At 38.1% G+C, this 22,959-nt stretch overlaps 1 protein-coding gene and 1 non-coding gene across 5 annotated transcripts in view; both read right to left on the bottom strand.

Moving 5' to 3' along the window:
• PDSS2 (decaprenyl diphosphate synthase subunit 2) overlaps positions 1 to 22,959 on the bottom strand; it is a 207,568-nt gene that overhangs the window by 41,529 nt on the left and 143,080 nt on the right. The window lies entirely within an intron of this gene.
• TRNAI-GAU (transfer RNA isoleucine (anticodon GAU)) lies at positions 4,689 to 4,762 on the bottom strand. Its single transcript has one exon. It is a non-coding gene; the product is annotated as a tRNA-Ile (tRNA).

Genomic DNA, 22,959 nt, shown 5'->3' on the forward strand with positions numbered 1-22,959 from the left:
GAAAAAAAAACCAAAACAGTGCGGGGGGGAGAAAAAAAACCAAAACAGTGGATGGAGAGAGCGATGATGTCTAGCCCTACTGGATATCATAACATACTATAAAAAGCCTCAGTAATTTAGATACAGCACTTGCCCTATATTTTAGGGAAAAGTTGGGCTTTTCAGCAAATGATGCTGATACAACTGAATAGCTTTCTGGAAAAAAAAAAAAAAAGTGATCTGCATTTCACACCATTTATCAAGATAAACTCCAAATGGCTAAAACAAAAGCAAAACGGCCAACCACAAAATCATAGACAATGTTACGCAGAAGACAAAAGACAATAAGGAAAAATATTTGCATTTCCTATCACAGACAAATGGCAAATCTCCCTGTGAGAAGCTAAGAATCCTCCACTCCTCCCCCCAAAAGATGTCCGCATCCTAATCCCCAGGACCTGTGAATGTTACCATACATGGCCAAGGGACTTTGCAGTTATGATGAAATCCCGGATTCTGAGTTGGAGGCAGCAGGGTCTGAGTCAGAAAAGGTGAAGACAGAAGGAGAGAGATTGAAGATGCTACGCTGCTGGATTTGAGGATGGAGGATGGGACCACACGCCATGGAATGAAGTTGGAAACCAGAAAAGGGCAAGGAAATGGATTCTCCCCTAGAACTTCCTGACAGAATGCACTTGGTTTGGGGACTTCTAATCAATGGAAAAATTTCCACGTCCCCACAGCTTCACTCTTAATGTTGGTGAGGCTATGAAGACACAGGCCTTTCACACATGGCTGGTGGTGGTGGAGACTAGATAGAAATTTCACAGTATCTGTCAAAATTACAAGTGTATTTGTCTTGTGACCCAGTGTTAATTCCTAATACTTCCAGGAATTAATCCTATATATAACCCACACACTTTTGAAATTAAATACATACAAGATTACAGTCTATTGTTCACCCAGCTGTCAGGCTGATCATTTAAAAATACAAGCCAGATAGAGCCACAGTGGCCTCCGTGCAGTTTCCCAAACACCCCAGGCATGATCTTCCTTGAGGCCTCTGTTATTCTCTACCACACACTTTCCCCAGATGTTTGCACATCTAGGTTCCTCATTGCTTTTGGGTGTGCAATCAAATTTCAATGCCACACCCCTCACCCATCATTTCCAGTTTCTTTACCCTGCTTTACACCTTTTTTCCTTGGTACTAATGGACTCCTGATATAGTTATTTGTTTAATGGTTTATTGTTTGTCCTCTTCATTAGACTGTCAGCTCCATGAAAGCAAGGACTTTGTTTTGCCCTCTGCTGAATTATCAGTACCCGATAGGTGTGCAATAATACTTGCTGAATCTTGATGTTTCTTTTGGTATCTTTCTCTTTCCCTTCCACCTTCCTCTAATCTTCCTAGACTGGACACAATAAAGAATTGAAATAATTCTCCTTAAATGCCTTCCCACAGAATCTGCCCACAGAATCAAGATGAACTCTGTATCATAGCATTCAAGGCCTTTCTTTTTGGTACCAAGCAATACTTAATGGTTCCACTTCTGGTTCCATCTCCTATCAAAATATCACCTTTGAGCCCTGCATTTCAGCAACACAAGACAATTTGCTGTTTCTTGGATAAAATATGTATTTTCACACTTGTGTGAATTTAAAAATATTATCCCTTTCAAAGGACTCCCACTCCTTGACGAGTAAATTGAACATATCCAGTTCAAATATCACTTCTTTGAGAAGCATCCTCAAACACTTCTCCAAATACTTCCCTCTTTAGACTAATATTACCTTATTTATATTTCAACATAGCACTTAATTTCTCTCTGATTTGTATGATGCTTATTTGTCTGTTTCCTTGAGGGCTGGTTATGGGTCTCAGTCACCTTTATAGTTTTTAATCACTTCAGCCGTATTTAATTTTTAACAAATTGCTAAACGAATAGAACCGTGTTTCTTTTGCATTTATTAAGTAGTTGTGTGTTCCTTAAAAAAAAAAAACATTAAAAGCAATGTGTAGATGTATCCATACAATGGAATGACGTTCAGCAATAAAAAGGAAGGAACTGCTGACACATGCTATGCCATGGATGAACCTCAAAAACATTAAGCTAAGTGAACTGAGACAGCCACAAGAGACCACATATTATATGATTCCATTTATCTGAAATGTAGATTAATGGATGCCCGGGCTGGGGGTGGGAACTATAAATGGGCATGAGGACCTTATGGGGGAATGTGTGAAAATGTTTTAAACTGATTTATGGTGATGATTGTATCACTTGATAAAGTTACTAAAAATCACATCTCAAAAAAGTTGTTAAAAAGGAAAGGTAATGAATATAAAATTTTACATTTTTTGGTCTCAAATGTTTAAATTAACATTTAAGAAAATTTATGTTGGGGGCCGGCCCGGTGGCTCAGGCGGTTAGAGCTCCATGCTCTTAACTCCGAAGGCTGCCAGTTCGACTCCCACATGGGCCAGTGGGCTCTCAACCACAAGGTTGCCGGTTCAATTCCTTGAGTCCCGCAAGGGATGGTGGGCTCTGCCCCCTGCAACTAAAATTGAACACGGCACCTTGAGCTGAGCTGCCACTGAGCTCCCAGATGGCTCAGTTGGTTGGAGTGCATCCTCTCAACCACAAGGTTGCCGGTTCGACTCCTGCAACGAATGGTGGGCTGTGCCCCCTGAAACTAGAAAACGGCAACTGGACCTGGAGCTGAGCTGCGCTTTCCACAACTAAGACTGAAAGGACAACCACTTGAAGCTGAACGGCACCCTTCACAAATAAGATTGAAAGGACAACAACTTGACTTAGAAAAATAGTCCTGGAAGTACACACTGTTCCCCAATAAAGTCCTGTTCCCCTTCCCCAATTAAAAAAAAAAAAAAATTTATGTGACTCTCAATGTGATTGATATGCCATCCTTATTTATTCATGCAACATTTATTTAGGTTCTATATGGGTCAGGTTCTCTGTGAAGCAATATAGATATGAAGATAAATAAGTAGCCTGTCCTCAAGAACCTCACAGTCCAGGAATGGCATATATACCTGGGGTGCCAAAAACATGTATACAAGTGGACATTGGTCAACGTTGCTCAAGCAGTTGTTTGCCATAATCAGAAGTGTCTAGACGCTGATGGTAACCACTTTGCGCATCTCTTGTAATTGCAGAAGTCAGACAGGACTTGTTTCCATCTTTTGTTATTGGCATATATTGAGTATTACAATTTTAATACAGTTTCTTTCTTAAAATGTGTATACATTTTTTTGGCATCCTCTGCATACATATGGATATAAATATATAGATAAATCAATATAGTTCTATTTAAGAATAATTTTTGCAGGATCTCCAATGATCAAAGATCAGTTTTGTTCATGATATTTTCCTTATTGTGATTAAGACATTTTATTACTTATCATTTCTATATTTTCAGTTATGCAATACACGATCACTGAAACAAATTAAAAAATTCAGATATCCAAGAAACAATTAATTTACAGTCCCTTGAAATCTGCTACCATAAGTTAATCAGGTCATAAATTAATAATTCTGATACTAAGTTAGTCAGAAATTTTATTCCCTGAACATTAAATTATTATCTATTGTGAACTTGGTTACAAATGAAACAGTCCCTCCACTCTTTCCATCAGCTTGCCACGTATATATTAAGAGAGCATGTGCACAAAGGAAAAGTTAACGTTCAATTGTAAAATACTAAGAAACTGGTTTGATCACCACATCCAAATCAGTATTATCAGACAAAGATATATAGAATTGGTGTGAAATGAATGAATGGTCAGGGAAAAGGAGATTTAGATATACTTACAGCATCAACTTACATATGTTCAGTTTTTATTGATGATTTATTATATATAAAAGGAAGATACATTCAATGGATATTTATTTTTGATGGGATTTTTTTTTCCAGAAAGGTAATGTATGCCAACATATCTATCGAATGGCTGTCAGAAGTACATTAATTTAAAAGATGTAGGTCTCTTATTCACTGTCACATGACTGTTTTGCTCAAGTAAAGCTGGTTCAAAAACTACACAGGAAAAAAACTGAAGCTTGCAAGACAATGTTTGCCTGAACTAGTGGCACTTGTAGTTTTGCTCAGATGTAATACGAGATCTGATAATTAAGTTTGCGAACTTGTTGCAACGAGGTGGCTAACCTTTTTTGATATCAGAGGGATTTTTAATTATCAATTTGTACCAACTGGACAAACAGTTAACCAAGTTTACTATTTGGAAGTGCTGAAAAGGCTGCATGAAAAAGTTAAGACGACCTGAACTTTTCACCAACAATTCATGGCTCTTGCATCATGACAGTGTACCAGCTCACATGGCACTGCCTGTGAGGGAGTTTTTAGCCAGTAAACAAATAATTGTATTGTAGTACCCTCCCTACTCACCTGATCTGGCCCCCAATGACTTCTTTCTTTACCCGAAGATAAAGAAAATATTGAAAGAAAGACATTTCGATGACATTCAGGATATCAAGGGTAATACGATGACAGCTCTGAAGGCCATTCCAGAAAAAGAGTTCCAAAATTGCTTTGAAGGGTGGACTAAGCACTGGCTTCAGTGCATAGCTTCCCAAGGAGAGTACTTTGGAGGTGACCATAGTGATATTCAGCAATGAGATATGTAGCACTTTTTTCTTTTTTTTAAGGAGGGCGCAGCTCACAGTGAGTGGCCCATGCGGGAATCGAACCGGCAACCTTGGTGGTATCAGCACCACACTCTAACCAACTGAGCTAACCGGCCATCCCTGTAGCACTTTTTCTAGGATGACTTTGCTGACTTAATTGTCAGACTTCATCTATTCGGCTACTAGGGCATGTGTACTTCTAGTTTCTTTTCTAACAGTAGTAATACATTTGTACATACCCATTCACATGACACCACAGTGGCTCGGGATTAAAGGTCTTGTCCATGGCCACAGAAAAAAAGGCAAACTAATTGACCCAGGAAGATGTCAAAGTCCCAACCAGAACCTGCCAAGCCAAACTTCTACCTTTCACATTGTCAGAAAAGAAGAATTTGGAAAACTGAAGAGCTGACGACCTGTTGAGTTAAAAGTACTTTAAGGAAAGTATGCAAATATTTCCTGTTCGCTTCTTCCTACTGCAGATTCATACTCTGACCAATATCTTTATAAAGGCAGCATAAGTCTGGGTTTGATAAGAGACCAGATCTCTCTAATGCCATTACTTCACTGTTTTAAATGTTTGCTTTGAATTGCCCTTTTCAGCTATTTTGAGAAGCTAAACAAGAGCCCAGGTTACTAGTCTTATTATTTTTAAAAAAAGAAAAAGTCAAGTTCAGGAATGTTTCAATAAATACCCTCTAAATTTAGGGATAATAAGGAAGTAGGGGGGAGAACAGAATCTAGTATTTCCTGGGAGCTAACTTTGTAATGATACTTTCACATTCATTATACATTAGCTTTCAAAAATCTCAATTATCATTATTCCCATTTAGGTAAGGAGATTTCAAGACTGTATTTTGACCAAGATCAAACATGAGTAAGTGGCAGGCATGGGTGTCAGATATACAGCAATTAGATACTACTGCGCTTAATACATAATAGAAATACATGCAAAATATCTTCTGTAGTTTAAAAAGTAGGTAGTATTTAAGAGTAAATGACATGTTTCATCTACAAATCGAAAAGGCATTTTAAACCAGTAAACTAAGCCTTTAATAATACCCAGTGAAAAGATCTAAGAGTCTAGAGTAGTATGTAAGTAACAAGATTAGACAGAATAGATATCATAAGCATTTTTTTCAGGAATCCCAAACAAGGGAAAAGAAGAATACCATTTTAATAGCATTATCTAATAGGATGAAAAAATTTGCTTTGATTTACAATCCAATCACATTGGAGATAGCAAAGCAGGTATCTGGAAACTTTACATCTATGTAAATCATGTGAGAAAAACTGATAACATTTGATAACTGTATGTAACTAAAGTCTGTTTTAAAAAGTACTTCTATACAATAAATAAAGCTATTAAAATTTTACTCACAATTAAACAACAAGGATATCAGAAAATTTTTGGATGGTATCTATGTTTCCAAGAAAGGAATAGTTCAGCAGGCTGATGAATAAGATCTAAGTTGTCCTGCTACAGAAACACCAAGATGTCGAGTGATTCCTCAGACTTATTTGTGATAGTTTAAAGATGAGATAAAAGTCATGTATTGAAAAAAAGATTTATTCACAAATTAGAGAAAAGGGTTGCCAGGGAATTTAAAAATCAGGAATTCTTTGGTCTAGGGCCAGCCGGCCCCTTCCAGCCCTCCCCACTTATCAGTTCTTGCTGAGATATATGGGAATGACTGTGCTGAAGAGGGGTCCGGAGGTAGAAGGGAAGACTTAGAGCACAAATCCTTCAACGGGGGTAGCCTTGGGATGGGGGAGCATTGCACAGCTAGAGGGCAGCAGAGAGACTTCGGATGGGGTTGCACAGTAGGAACAGTAGGGAATACTAACTATCTCTTTCAGGGGAACAAACTGGACAACTTGGGATGCTTTGAAATGCTGGTGTATGCTGGTGCTTGCCATACCATGTAAACGTGGTTCAATTGATTTGTGTGTGTGCGTGTATGTGTGCACGTGCACACACTGTATGGCAGGCACTGTGGGTATGTCAATGAGGAATGCCTAATTACAATGAGTACTTACTCCTTGTAATTAGGCATTGGCCTTTAGTAGAAGTTCAGCAGGGGAGAAACACAGCAAATAGTTATAAACTAGTTTGGTGTGTGAAAAGAGAGCTACGCTTACAGTACAGGGAAGGGAATGAATAGTTCTATCCAGGAAGGGTTAAAGAAGGCTTCAGTGGTGGGGGACTGTTAGCTGAGCCTGGTTCTGAATAATAAACTGGAATTCGCGAGGAAGATAAGGTACGGGATGACTTTACTGCATCAATATTAGTTTCATATTGTTGAAGCATACAGCGGGAGAGGTAGGTAAAGAAAGATGAGACTAAGTCAGGTAAGTAAGATGCCCAGAAGTTGGGATCTTATTTGGGTGCTAGGGAAACTGCTTTCAGCAGGAAATTATATTATTACATGTGCAGTTTAGATGAGTTGCTCCAGAGGGAGTTTGGACTGGAAGGACAAGATCCATTAAGGGGTGAAGTGCTATATTCTAGGTGAGCCGGGATGAGCAAAATGGGGCTAGTGGGGATAGAAAGGCAAGAACAATGAGCTACACAAAAAGTGAAATAAGATAGCTTCCTACTGTGGACACGACAGTCGCCCGCCCAGGACCCACTCCCCTCTCCTTCCTCATTAACAAATCCTAATTTCGTTCAGGTGGTCATTGTTCTTGCCAATGATTAATTTAGGAATAAGCATTGGTGCAATTCTAGGCATGCAGAATGAGACATGCAGAAGTCTGCCAGAGAGCTCCTAGAAAGAGACCCAGGTACAAGCGCCGACTGTTTCCTTTGGACGTTGCTCCGTCTTGCTGAAACACACCCAGGATGACTGCAGCCAAACTGCCAGCAGCCTGATCATAAGCGGGACACAAGGAGGTAGAGCAGAGAGACACAGAAAACCCTGATGTGATGGAGCCGTCACGTTCACTGCCCCTGATAACCGACTACCTCTGCACGTTCAGTTAGAGCAAAATGGATTTCCTTACTGTTATATTTAATTGGATTTTCCATTTTTTTGCAGTTGAAAGCATTTCAATAAATTCACTCCTTAAGATGAAAAATGTTTACATGATATGAAGTCTACACATGCCAACATAAACAACTAAAATATTTTAGGAAGAATTTCCTTAGGATGGTGTATTAGTTATCTATTACCACATAACAAATGACCCCAAAACTCAGCATCTTAAAACAACAAACATTTATTAACTCACAGTTTCTGAGGGTCAGGAATCCAGGAATGGCTTAGCTGGCTGGTTCTGCCTCAGGGCTTCTCATAAGGTTGTAGTCAAGCTGTTAGCTGGGGCAACAGTCATATACAGGGGTTGGAGAATCCGCTCCTAAGCTCACTCAGGTGGCTGTTGCCAGTAGGTGTTAGTTCCTTGCCCCGTGGACCACTTCCTAGAGTTGTGCACATAATATGGTAGCTGGCTTCCTCAGAGCTAGTGCTTCGATACAGTGAGAGTGGAAGCATACCCTAAAATGAAGCTTCACAAGCTTTCATAACCTAATCTTGGAAGCGACACATAATAATTTCTGCTGCATGCTATGGATCACACAGACCAAGCTTGCACAGTGTGGGAAGGGATTACACACGGAATTTTAGGTGGGGTTCACTGGGGGCCATCTTGGCTGCTGGCTTCTACAGATGGTGTCTATGATTAGATTACTGGGTCAACAGAGCTGAACAATTTAAAGTCTCTTAAAACATTCTGCAAGTTGTTTTATAGAAAGATTCTTCTGACGTGCACTCACGGACCAGCCACGTTTGAGACTGTCTTGCCATTAAACAGAATTTTTGTTTTACTTATAAATTTAACAGGCAGAAAGTGGCATTTCATTTAAATATGAGAAGTCATTTCACTGATTAGCCACTTGCATTTATTTATCTGTTCAAGATTTACTGAATGTCTTCTACGTACGAGGCATTGTTCTAATACTCATGCCAGTGAGTAAAACCAGTCCTTGCACTCATAGTTCTTACAGTCTCGTAGGGAAACCCGACAATCAGATAACTGCATGAACAAATACATAACTACAAATCGCGATACTTCCAATGGGGGAAATGCACATACTTTTATGACAGCACGTAATAAAAGAACGCCACTGAGACTGGGGTTTGGGGGGTGGTTTCGCTGGGGAAGTGATTCTCAGGCTGACACAGGAGGGACAAAGGAGGGCTACACCATAAAGAAGATGAAGAAGTTATGTTGTAGGCTGCAAGGACTGCACATACAAAGGAGAACGACATGTCTAAGGAATCAGAGAAGGCTATCGGGGCTGATGTGCAGACGATGAGAGTGAGAATGGTCCAAAGCCAGGCTGGAGGGACAGACTGGGGTCAGATCATGCAGGGTCTTTCGGGTCACTTTCAGGATTTTGGTCTTTATCCCAAGAGGGATAGGATGTCTCTGGGGATTGAAGTGGTGGCACAACAGTATCAGATTTGCATTTTGAGATCCCTGGCAGTGTGGAGAAAAGACTAGAAGATGGGAGGATTTTATACAGGGAGGCGAAGGAGGAGGTTATTGGAGTAGCTCAGACAAGAGAAGATGGCACCTTGGACCATGCAAAAGGGGTAAGCACGGGAAGGAAACGAGGCTGCAGCTTGTGCCGCGGCTGGTGGGGGAGTGACAGCATAAACAAGAACAAGTTGCTCTTGACAACTGCCATGGACTGAATGCATGTGTCCCTGCAAAGTTCACAGGTTGAAGCCCTAACTGCCAGTGTGTTTATATTTAGATTAAGGGAATAATTGAGGTTAAATGAAGCCATAAGGGTGGGGCCCTGATCCAGCAGGATTAGTGTCCCCATAAGAAGAGACACCAGAGAGCTTGCTCTGCTCTCTCTCCCCAGCTAAATGCACAGTGAGAAGGTGCCATCTGCAAGCCAGTAGGAGACCTCTCACCAGAAAGTGAATCGGTCAGAACCGTCATCTTGGACTTTTAGCCCCCAGACTTGGGACAAAATTAATTTCTGTTGTTTAAGCCACCCAGTCTGTGGTACTTTGTTATGGCAGCCTGAGCTGGCTAATATTACTACCTTCTTATATATTTTAGGATTCAACGAGTGATGTTTTGAAAACATATTTATATGGTTCCTGCAACATCTTTTCAGCATAGTCTTAACAACCATCACGTTAACATATTACCTTAACATTTGTTGGAGAGATCTATATCCTGGTTACCTATTTCTGGATAACAAACACCCCAAAGCCTAGTGGCATAAAATAAGCACTATTTTATTATGTGCACACATTCTGTGGGTCGGGAATTCAGAAAGGGAACAGAAAAGGTGGCTTGTCTCTGTTTTATGATGTCTGGAGCCTCAGTTGGGAAGATCTACAAAGCTAGAGATGATTCAAAGGGGGGGAGGGTCTGGAACACCTGAGCTCTCAGGGATCCACTTCCAATAAGATGGCTTATTCACCCACACGTCAATCAGGCCTCCTGGGACTGATGACTGGAACACCTCTCTGTGGTCTCTCCACGTGGCTTCTCCCAGCACAGTGGTTACGTCCTGGGAGGGAGCAGACAGACGGAGTGTTTCAAGAGGGTGAGCACTCCAACACACCCTTTTATGGCCCAGCCAGAGAAGTCAGAGAGTGTCACTTCTACCATGCTCTGTTGGTTGACGTGCTCAAATTCCCACTGAGATTCAAGGGAAAGGGACATCGATTCTCACCACTTGATGGGAGGTCATGATAGGAGAGTTAAAGAATTTGTGGGTGTTTTGAAGACTCGACTTTTGATGAGAGTACTCAGGAGAACAACTTTCTCTGCTCCCTCCCAGGTATGCTCTGGCCAACGTCGTGATGCAGGAGATGGAAGAAGGCAGCTATGGGGTTAGCCTGGTGAGGGGAGCGGTATTAAGGATGACTCCTAAGTTTTTGACATGAGAATCTGGATGAATGGTGGTGTTCTTTGTGAAGACAGAAAACAATGAAATGGGTTCGGAGGGGAAGATCATATATCCGGCCTTAATATGTACCAAGTGTGAGATGCTTGTGAGATCTCCGAGTGGAAATATTGAGTAAGCAGCAAAATATTTAGCTCTACAACTCAGGAGTGATCTGGGATGGAGATATATAAAGTGGGACTTCCTGGCATACAGACAGATGGTAATTAAAGGCTCGGGCTTCATTTTCTGAAAGGTCTATTCTTGTCCTGTGATCAGAATGGTATTCTACGAAACAATGTACATGCTTAAGACTGATGTTTCATCTCTCAGGCAAATAAACTGCCTTTTAAGATGTTTTGCTGTGATAGCTATCAGTGAGTGACCTAGAGTACCTCTAAATGGTATACAAATTCAATTTAACATTTAACAAATAAAAACATTCACCAACTAGACCCACTCTAAACTCGAGGGTCTACTTTATCAAAAGGGCCATTATATGCACTAAGCTTACTCAGTCATTAATAGCTTTTCTGCCTTCTCAATATCTGTATCAACACTCACTTTACCACCTTTGCATATCTAACCTAATACCCCTATATTTGATTTCTAATATGTTTACTTCACAATACATTTGCTGCTTTTTCCTTTAAGTAAAAACATTTTTTTTTAAACTTTTAAATAGTGTGTTTTTCCAGGACCCATCAGCTCCAAGTCAAGTAGTTGTTTCAATCTAGTTGTGGAAGGAGCAGTTCACAGCGGCCCAAGTGGGGATCGAACCAGCGACCTTGTTAAGAGCACCGCTCCCTAACCAACTGAGCTAACCAGCCGCCCCTAAGTAAAAATATTTTGTGGGTTAATAATTATATATATATATATATATATATATATATATATATATATATATATATATATATATACACACACAATATTATTTCTTAAATGTGGTGGTGGGCACCTTGGTGTTTTATTTTACATTTATTATGTAAACTGTATATATTTGTCACATAAATTCTCTTTTGTATGCTTTATACATTAAAAACAAATTTAAACCACACTTAATAGCCTTTAAATTTGAATAAATTCAACATTTTTATTTGTAATGAATAAGACTGTGTCTACTTTACAAAAACAAGGTTGTCAGTAAAATTATAGGTATTTATTATCACCACCGCCAGAATCTTTAAAGTCTCAGATATGTGAGTGATACAAGTTTGAACAGAGGCCCAGCAAACAATAAAACATGACCTGGCATGTTTTATTAGCTTGTTAATACATACCTTGGGTGCAGTGTGAGGGACAGGTTATGAGTAAACGTACCAGTGAAATACACCCCAGAGTATCTGAATGCTTTTTTAATACAGCATTCACTGTTTTAAACCTCTTGAAATACAAGTTTTCTTTTTAAGATAGTTTTAACATGTATATATATTTGGGATATTTCTCACTCAAAGGAAGGAAAATAAAAGTTTTCCTATTTCTCATATACAAAAGAACACTTTCAATAGGAACTCCCCTGTACTTCAATAAGATTATTGGCTTCTTTGAATTCAAACTCACTGATTCCCGTTCTCCAGTCAGCCTCCCCTGGCCACCATCATCCATTTTTACAGGAATAGTCTGCATAGCCCTGGATTTTCCATCATTATTCTGTGCTTCTGTTTGCATACTGCACTATAATGTCTCCACAGAAACACTTCAGTCCTCTGTGGCTGCCAAGGATCGACCACCATCATGAACAACGTGGTAACTATCCCACCCAGGAAGTTCATGACCAACCAACTGCTTCTGTGGAAACAAATGGTCATCGATGTCCTTCATCCTGGAAAGGCAACAGTACCTAAGACAGAAGTTTAAGAAAAACTCGCCAAAATGTACAAGACCACACTGGATGTCATCTTCATATTTGGATTCAAAACCCACTGTGTTGGTGACAACACAACTGGCTTTGGCATGACTTTATGACTCATGAGCCCAAACACACACTTGAAGACACGGCCCGTGTTAAAAGAAAAAGACCTCAAGAAAATAGTGAAAGGAACATAAGAACAGATTAAAGCAAGTCAGGGGGACTGCAAAGGCCAACGGTGGTGGTAGCAAAAAGGAGCAGATTCTACAATCATTTTATCTGTAGTGATTGTGCAGATTTTTCATACGAGGATTATATAAAACTATAAAAACTATAAAAACTTTAAGACACACAAAAAACACTGTAGGTGCTTCATGAACAGCCTTAATATGGTTTTCCTGCAACTCCAAGTACCAAACCTTTGCTCTCTCCAGCCTAGGGAGGGTTGGCATTCCAGTTACTTAGTGGTTCCTAGCCCTGGAAAACAGACCCTTGGTCCTCAGGCTAGAAGCCTCCAGTCAACCCCTCAACTCAGAACCCTAATGACAGGCTTGGCCTACACCTCCAAGTTCCCACAGGCTGACTCCATCTGACTCCAGGTCACTATTGGTAAAGCTCCCCTCAAACTCAGTGAAGGTAAAGCTACCTTCAAACAACATTTCTCATTGCCCTTGTGTGTGTAGGCCAGTTACGATCCAGCTAATCTAGACTGGTGGCTCCGCTTCTCAATGAACGTCTCTGCGTTGGCTGGTGAGGCTCTGCTCCAAGTGCCTCCCCTCCTCTCGGGCCTGCAGTCCAGTCAGGGCATCTTTGGCTCATGGTGAGAGCAGAGGCCCAAGAGACCCTCCAAATGGCCAAAGCAAGTCAAATGGTTGGGCCCATGGTTAAAGAGCATGTAACTATACCTTGCTCCACCGACTGATTCATTGATCCTTTTTTAAAGCGTCACTCTTTCTGAGCAAAGCCCCTTTGTTCCAGCTCCGACAATAGCTTTGTCTCTATCTCAGCTCTCAGTACAGGCCATCGCAGTTACATGGTAAAAGACACTGATATGTATATATCAATGTATATACTTATATACTTATGTATATTAGTTATCTATTGCTGCATAATAAATTACCCCAAACTTAGTGGCTTAAAACAATCATAAACATTTATTATATCTCGCAATTTCTGTGGGTCAGGCATTCAGGAATGGCTCAGTTGGGTGGTTCTAGTTTGAGGCCTCTCAAGAAAGACTAGAAATGCTATATTCTGCAGACAAAGAGACTGAAATGAACCTGTATAAAGACCCTATATTCTAATTGCTGTCTACTACTTTTAAAAACATATTTTTGTGCAATGCAATAAATTTTATGGGAAAAGCTGATTAAAGGGTACTTAGAACCCAATAAAAGGTTGTGACAGGTAAAGAACAAGTTAAAGATGGTGAATGTTGACTCAATTCCACAATATAGTAAGAGAGTAATACAGCCAGAGATACACATTGCAAATCACTTGGTAAGTTGAGAGAGAGGATACCTGCTGAAGTCCCGGGCCCTGGCCCCACACTTGTTTCCACTGCCAACAGTCTTGTCTGTTGCTTCACACCGGTGTTATTTCAACACTCTTCCAGCTGGTCTCTTTGTTTCTAACTGCTTGGGCTTCCAATTTATTCTATTCACTGTTTCGACAATAATCTTTACCAAGACCTTCTCATTGTATAAGATCCTATGGTGCTTTCCTCCTGTTTAGTATTTTAAATCCAAACTCCCCAAAACAAACGTTCAAGATCTATCCATTGATTCACTGGTCCTTTTCAAAATTATCACCCTTTCCTAGCAAGGTCTCTTTGCTCCAGCTCTGACTACAACTTTGTCTCCATCTCAGCTCTCAATACACATGTGCCTGATTTGTCTTCCATAGCTGCTAGCACACAGTAGATACTCAATAAGATATACTGAATGTTCAGCAGGCCTAGAGTAATAACTAGATAACCTTGAAACATAATTCTATGTTTCTTTCCTTAGTTTTCATTGAAGCTGTGTCCAAAGCACCTTCATGTTTGGGTCACATATATTTTCTTAATACCTGTCTGTCTCTCTGAACTTACCTCCAGCCACTCTTCTGTTCACCCACCTGAGTAGGCCTTCTTTCTATTCCTTGGATATACTAAAAGCTTGTTCCTCCTTCTGGTCTTTGCCCGAGTTGCTTCCTCTTCCTGGAATGCTTTTCCCTCTGTTTTTAGACACAGCTAGCTAGCTTTCTGTCATTCAGATCTCAGCTTAAAAGTTACTTCCTGAGAGGATGTCCATGAACATCCAATCTAAAGAGTTCCTCAATCCCTCACTATCACTTCTCCCTATCACCTCTCTGCTGTGTAGCATCACGGTCAGTTATTGCTCTGGTTCGTTTATTTATGTGATTGTTTATGGTCAGTCTCTCCATTCAGATGCAAGCTCCATGAAGGCCAAGATGTCTTGTTCACCGAGCACTTGTTTCGCTGGTGGCTGCCACATAGCAGATGCTCAAAAGACATATTAAGTGAATGAAGAAACAAATCTGACTTCCCAGACAATGCTCAAAGCTGATTTCCTGATCCCAACAAACCTCAACTTCTCCTAATTAATTTCTCCTATACCTTCTAAGATTCAACTTAAAAGAAAATTACATCATTCAAGAAGCTTCCCCTGAAGTTCTGTTAATTTTTAATGCTGCTCTTTTTTCCTACATATTTAACCTGTACCATATACTTTTACATGTGGTCTTAGGGTCAATTGTTCTCCAGCCATTTCCTGTGCAAGTTTTCCCTCTGAACTATACATATCATCAGATCCTTGAGGGCAGGTCTGTATTTTTTGTTGTAGCTTTGTTTTGAATGCTCAAGAAGCACTCAGTATGTACTGCATACATAGCAGCATTTCAATAAAAGTTTCCTAATAAGAACTTTATCAAAACTGCCTAATATAGCTCTCTGGATAATGCAGGATTGATGATAACAAATAATTCAACCAAAATCCAATAGAAACACCTCATCTACATTTCCCAAATTCAATCTCTTTATTATGTTAAAGTATCAGAAGATAGAATCTTATTTTCCCAGTGTTCCATCAAAAGAAATATCTTCACTGAGATATGAATGACTACATACCTTCTGATTTCTAAGAAGATGCTGGGAGAATTGGATGTTTGTAATTTTATGTTCAAGGTACTATTCACTATATTTGTCAATATCCATTACATAAGAGCCCATCACATATATTCCTATTTATTTAATTTTAGGAAAAAACTTCTATATAAAAATTCTCTGTATCATTAGTCATCAAATAATGAAAAACTGAGAACACAACATATTTTTCTTTCAGTCTTAGTTGCAAAGACACAGTGTCAAATTCAAGTCGACTTATAGCAAGCACATCTTGGTAGTATTGATTACCATTTCAACTTCCTTTCCATACTCTCCATTATATTTTTATTTTTCTAAACTTTTTTGTTTCTTTGTCTACCAAATTTCATTTACTATAAGTCTTCAAAGAGGAATTCCCAAATTCCCTCTCTGGAGCTCTTGACCATTTATCTGGACAGTCTGCAGCACCTCAACATTAATCTGAGGTCAACTAAACTCATCCACTTCTCTTTATAACCAACAATCTTTTATGTCAAATCTATCATCATTTTTTCTGGTCAACCAGGTGCAAAACATTGGTGCCATTTCTGATTTCTTATTCTCATGGCCAAAGTACCAACAGACACTCTAAAATAAACACTTAGGGTACCAGCAACACACAATGTATAGGGGGAACATTTTTATATTTGTTATTTTTTAAAAAATCATAATAACACAAACCAAAAAATAAAATCATGAGGACTGGCACTTCCAGCAAGATGGAGCAACAGGATTGGATTTACTCTCCCACCTGAAACAACTAAAACACTGGACAAAATGTATGAAACAAGAGCTTTTAAGACATTTAAAAATCTGGCAACAAAGGACAGTGATCTCTGAGAGATGCGAAATAAATGAGTCTTACAATTGTTTCAGCTTATTGCCTGGACAGAATTCTAGGTCGCAGTAGAGACTATAGTCTCCTTGAGCTGAAGAGATACACCTGGGTGTCTAGAGAGGCCAAAGTGGTTAGAGTTAGGGGCTAGAGTTCATAGGGCAGAGTACTAGAGATGACAGATATGCCCAGAGAGCTCTGGAGATATATAGAGGGTTTCCCTGAAGTCCTTAGCTGTGTGTTACCAACACATGGGTGCAAAGAAACTATCGGAATCTGGGGAAAGATTCAGAAGGTATAGAGGGAACAATCTCTATAGCTCACACAGGGCTGGGAATAGTTCCTGTTCCCACCAGTCGGAGGAGAAAACTCATACTTCACAGTATCAGTAGAGTACTAAGAAATATTTTGCCTTAGCAGTGGGGAAAATTCGCCCTAGACTAAATGCTACTCTGATCCTGACTAACAAAGCTTAAAAGTAAGACATGAAAGGATCAAACTGTTTCCAGAAACTTAACTGCATTCTAAAAGAAAGCTCAAGAATATTTATAGAGACACAAAACTGTCTAGCATCCAGCAAAATAAAAATCACAGTGCCTGGTATCAAATGAAAAACAGCAAAGCATGTAAGAAAAGCAAGAAAATACAATATACAATGAGGAAAAAAGCAGTCAATTCAGAAAAGAAATCAACTCAGAAATGACACAGATGATAGAATTAGTAGACAGGGGTATTAAAACAGTTTTCATAACTGTATTCCATATGGTCTAGGAGCTAGAAGAAGCATTAAGCATGTTAAGTAGAAACATGAAAGATATAAATTGGTGAACTTGAATGCAAACCAACAAAAATTATCCAAAATGAAGTGCAAAGAGAAAAATACTACTACTACTACTACTAATAAAAAAATACAGCACCAGTGGATTCTCGGATAACTTCAAGCAATCTATTACACATGAAACTAGAATCCATGTGAGAGAAGAGAGGGGAAGAAGACAGAAAAAATTTTTGAAGAAATAATAACCCCAAATTTCCCAAATTTGATAAAAACAATAAATTCGCAGATCCAAGAAGTTCCATGAATCCAAAGCACAAGAATCATGAAAAAAACAAAAAACAAAAAATGACACCAAGGCACATCATAATACAATTGCTCAAAACCAGTGGTAAAAAGAAAACCATAAAAACAGCCAGAGAAATTTAGAAATTCTATACATTTTACATTTTGTATAGAGGAGCAAAGACAAGGATGACAGCAGCTTTCTTGTTGGGAACAACGTAAGTAAGAAGACAATGACGCAACATCTTTAAAACACTGAAAGACAAAACTTCGTCAATCTTGAATTCTCTATCCAGTGAACATATCTTTCAAAAACAAGGTCAAAATAAAGATTCTTTCAGACACACAAAAGTTAAAAGAATTAATCACACTAGCAGACTTGCACTATAAGTAATGTTAAATCTTTTAGGAAGAAGGAAAATACACATGGAAATTTGGGTTGATACAAAGAGATGAAAAGCACTGTAGATGTTAATTATGTGGGTAAATATAAGACTCTAAAAAAAATTTAAATCCTTTAAAAATATAATTGAATGTTTAAAGCAAAAATAATAACAATGTATTGTGGGATTTACAATATACAGGCATCCCCTGCTTTTCGCAAGTTTGTGTTACACTTCATTTTTACGAAAGATCTACATTAGTACCTGTTTTTTGCTAACTGAAAGAAATTCTAAGAGGATTTTTGCTTTTACAGAAATGGAGAAAAGCATAAATTGTGTTTAGCATTTGTCTTTCAGCGAGCCGTTATAGAGGTAGTAAGTACCCTGAGCAGCAAGAGTGGCACCACCAACTCTTTCCCTGGCAACTACACTCAGCATGTCAGCATCAAGTTGCCATAATTTTGAACCGTGTTTGTGAGCATCTGTGCTTTATCTTGATTTATTTTGTGCATCCATTAGCAAGATGTGTCCTGAGGTATCAGAAAAGCCTAAGAGAATTCCTAAGGGTGTCACACTTAATGCAAACTTGTAATTAAGCATTTGTAATTAATGCTTATGTAATTAAGCATTTCAATAATGGTGAACAAATAGAAACACTGTGCATGTGTTGAACTTGGGAGCATCCACCATTTGCACTATTTACATGCAGAGAGAAAAAAAATCTTGAAAGCTGTCAAAGCTACTTTTGGTTCTGCTAGTAGCAAAGTGGTCTCTTTTAGTTGGCATGCCATAATGGATAAAAAGGAAAGTCTATTGCTTGAGTGGATTGATGGGTGTACAAAGTGTGGTGTTCTGGTAAGTTATCTTATACTTAAGGAGCAATTGGTCAGCCTTTTAAAAAAGCTGAAACAGAAAGCACTAGATGATGATGATGATGATGAAATTGTTGCGAAAGTGGAAGTTAAAAGTAGTCATGCGTGATCTGATTGGTTTTTGAGGTGGGGAAGCTTCATAGCTTAAAGGTTACTGGAAAGAGTGCTTTAGCTGTTACTGAAGATACCAAGAACTGAAGAAAATAATTATAGAAGGTGATTATTCATATAAACAAGACGTTTAACTGTGATAAAACTAAAACTTATTCAAAAAATTTGATGAGCAAGACATTTATTTTGATAGAAGAAAAGCAGGCTAAGAGACCAAAGGCATTGAAGGACAGGTTTACCCTAATGCCTACTATTAACACCACGGGTGATGCTCTCCTTAAGCCTCTACCAGTGTCCCATTCAGAAAATCTAAGGGCACTTAATGGCATTGATAACAATATACTTCCTGTTCTGTTTTGTTGGAATACCCAAGTGATTTTTTTTGGAGTACAAAGTGGATACGTGAGTCCTTTCAATGAAAAATACTGTAGAGAAAATAACCTTGATAACAGGTATCTTCTGATTGTCAATAACTGCTGTTCATCCACCTGGCAGTAAGTATGGCAGTAACACATTCGTGTTGTGATGTTACCAGTAAATATGTCATTGTCGCTGCAACCCGGTCATGTGACCAAGGCCTAACAGCCACTCTTAAGGCTTACAATGTGCAAAATGCGATGCATTTTACTGTAAATGCCACTGACAGAGAGGGCAACTCCAAAGTATATAAGAGATCTGGAAAGACTACAGTATAAAATTGGCAATCGCCAAACTTGGAGATGTTCTTGATAGACTAACAGTCTTGATGAGAAACGGTGTTTGGAGGAAATTGTGTTATAAAGCGTTGAACAATTTTAAAGGCTTTGACCAACAACAACAAATATGGCAATAGTAACTTTGGCTAAGGAGGCTGGGTTTGTCGAAGCTGACGAAGATGATTTTGAAGAGATTTTGGCATCCCATGATCAAGAACTTGACAGATGATGAGCTGATTCAATTGCAAAAGGAAAAAATACAAATCGAAATTGAACACAGTAGTGAATGGCCCGAAAGTTAAGTTGTCCGGGAGCAGAATGCGAAGCACTTACCTGAGATTTTCGTTTCAATTGACAGTGCTGCAATGATTACAGAAAAGTGTAACTTTAATTTTGAAAGGGCAAGTAGGCTTAGGGCAGGTCTGCAGGATGTGTTGAGTGTCTACAAGAACTGCATGACAGAAAAGTGACTGAGGCTAAGCAGTCAAGCAAACTGTCCTGTCTGGAGATTTCCACATCTGCCACAGCAGACAGAGAACCTCAATCTTTGACATTGAGACAGGCAGACACAGAAGAAGGTGTTAGTGACCTGCCTGCCCAGGTGGATTCAGAGGATGAGATGTTAAGATAACCCTCTACCCCTCTCTCCCGTACCTCCCAGTCTACTGTGCCTCCACCACCTCAGCCTCTGATGACTCAGCCTAACATACCATCACCATCACCTCTCAGCCTTCCAGTGAGCTCCCTGGCCTCTCGATTTTGGTACGTAAAACTACATAGTACATACATTATTTCTACATTACACAGGCTGTATAGTTAGCATATCATTCCCACTTTTAATATATGTTAGTGTTATTTTAGGTTTTACATATTATTTGCTATGATTTGGTAGGTTATTTATTGGGTCTGGGAACACTCAACATTTTCTTTATATAAATTAATGGTAACTCATTCTTCACTTTATTCGATTTCAGCTTACGAAAGGTTTCACAGAAATGCTCTCCTTTTGGATAGCAGGGGAAACCTGTAAAATGTATGTCAACGATAATACAAAATCTGAGATGAAAGAAATAAAAACATTGTTTTGTAAGGTTCTTATACTATAAGTAAAGGTATACTATGACTTGAAGGTAAACTAAAACTAAAGGTGATTAAACTAAACATATATATTATAAATGCAATAGTACCCACTAAAATGTATCAGAATTATAGTTAATAAACAAAAGGAGACAAAATAGTGTCATAAAAATAATCTAAGAAAAAGTAGAAAAGCAGAAAAGGAAAGAAAGAACAAATGGGACAATCAGAAAACAAATAAGATGGTAGGCTTAAACTCAACTATATCAATAAACATATCAAATGCAAATTATCTAAATACACAAATCAAAAAGTTGAGACTGGATGAAAAAAAGAAGATCCTGCATACAAATACTACATGCAGGAACCCACTTTAAGTATAAAATAAGGGAAAAGATGGAGAAAAATATACCATGATAATTTTAATCAAAAGAATGGTGGAGTGGTCATATTAATATCAGATAAAGTAGATATCAGAGAAAAAAGTATAAAGAATATTACCAAAGGAAAAAAGGTCAGTTAATGATAAAGGGATGAATCATCAAAATAACATAATTATCCTAAAGATAAAAAAATGATCCTAAAGATGAATGTGCTTAAACCAGAACTTTGAAGGAAAAAAATGATAGACCTGTAGGAAGAAATTTTTAAAATCCACAATTAAAGTCAGAGTCTTTAACCCTTCTTTCAGTAATTGGTAGAATGACAATAATTACAGATACAGAAGACCTTAATAACACTATAGCCAAATTGATTTAATTGACATTTATACAACACTCAACAAACAAAAGCAGAATACATATTCTTTTTAAGTGAACATAAAACATTTACTGGAATAGATTATATCTGGGCCAAAAAACAACTCTCAACAAATTTAAAACAATTCAAAGCATACGAAATATATTCTCTAACCACAATTGTATTATCAATAACAGAAAGATGTCTGGAAAATCTCCAAATACTTGTAACTAAATAACAAACTTCTAAGTAATCCATGGGTCAAAAGAATAAATCAAAAGAGAAATTAGTAAGTCATTTGAACTGAATGAAAAAGCAACAGAATGAAAATTTGTGGGATGCTGCTAAAGTAGCACTTAGAGGGAAATTCATTGCACTAAATGCCCTACTAGAAAAGAAAACAGGTATTTAATTAACTATTTCCATTTTAAAAACTAAAAAAACTAAAAAAGGAAGAAGAAATAAAACCAAAACAATCAGAAGAAAAGAGATAATAAAACTAAGAATAAAAAAAATCAATACTATAGAGAGGAAAAAAATAGAGGAAGTCAATGAAACCAATTTAAAATCAATAATATTGTTAAGCCTCTAAGAAAAGGGGGGGACATAAATTACTAATATCAGAAATGAGAGAAGTGACATACTACAAATTCTATAGATATTAAAAGGATAATATTAGAATATTATGAAGAACTTTGTTAATAAATTTGATAACTTACCGTATTTTGCCATGTATAATGTGCACTTTTTTGCCTAAATTTGAGGAGAAAATAAGGATGTGCATTATACATGGGTAGTACTAATTCTGTACCTATACAAATGTTTTTAATTCTTTTATTTATGCTTATGAGTTAAAAGTGTAACTCTGGAAATCAATAATAATATTCATATGCAAAATAATACCCTGGAATATGATAATCAGCTTTGTTGAACTTAAGATGAACCTGCAACGATGAGAGTTCTTGGCCTTCTATAATGCACAAATATCGTAAATTTGCTACCGGTACATAAAATTTCTTTTACCTTGTATCTGTTTTTGTGTTTTGTAATTATTTGTTACATAAAAGTGTCTTGTACCATAACATGTTAAAAAAATAAGTGCCAAAATTCTTTATAATACAAAAAATAAGTGCCTAAATGTAAACAAATAAAATTTTGAATTAAAAAATTAAAACAGATTTTTCCCCCGATAATTGGGGCCCAAAACGTGGGTGTGCATTATACACGGGAGCGTATTATACATGGCAAAATACAGTAGATGGAATAAACAGTTTCCTTGCAGGACATAAATTACCAAAGTCCAATAAAGAAGAAATAAATAACCTAAATAACCTGACAGTTTTGAAAGCCATTGAATTTGTAGTTAAAAAAACAAACAATCAAAAACTTTCTGACAAAGGAAGGTCCAGATGGCTTCACTAGTAAATTCTATCAATCATTTAAGAAAGAAATAGTACTAATTCTACACAAACACCTTCTAAAAGTAGGGCGGCTGGATGGCTCAGTTGGTTAGAGTGTGAGCTTTGAACAATGGGGTTGCTGGTTCGATTCCCACATAGGATGATGGGCTATACTGCCTGCAATTAAAGATTGAAAACGGCGACTGGACTTGGAGCTGAGCTGCACCCTCC

This window comes from Rhinolophus ferrumequinum, chromosome 3 (genome assembly GCF_004115265.2).
Source record: "Rhinolophus ferrumequinum isolate MPI-CBG mRhiFer1 chromosome 3, mRhiFer1_v1.p, whole genome shotgun sequence".
Taxonomy (NCBI): domain Eukaryota; kingdom Metazoa; phylum Chordata; class Mammalia; order Chiroptera; family Rhinolophidae; genus Rhinolophus; species Rhinolophus ferrumequinum.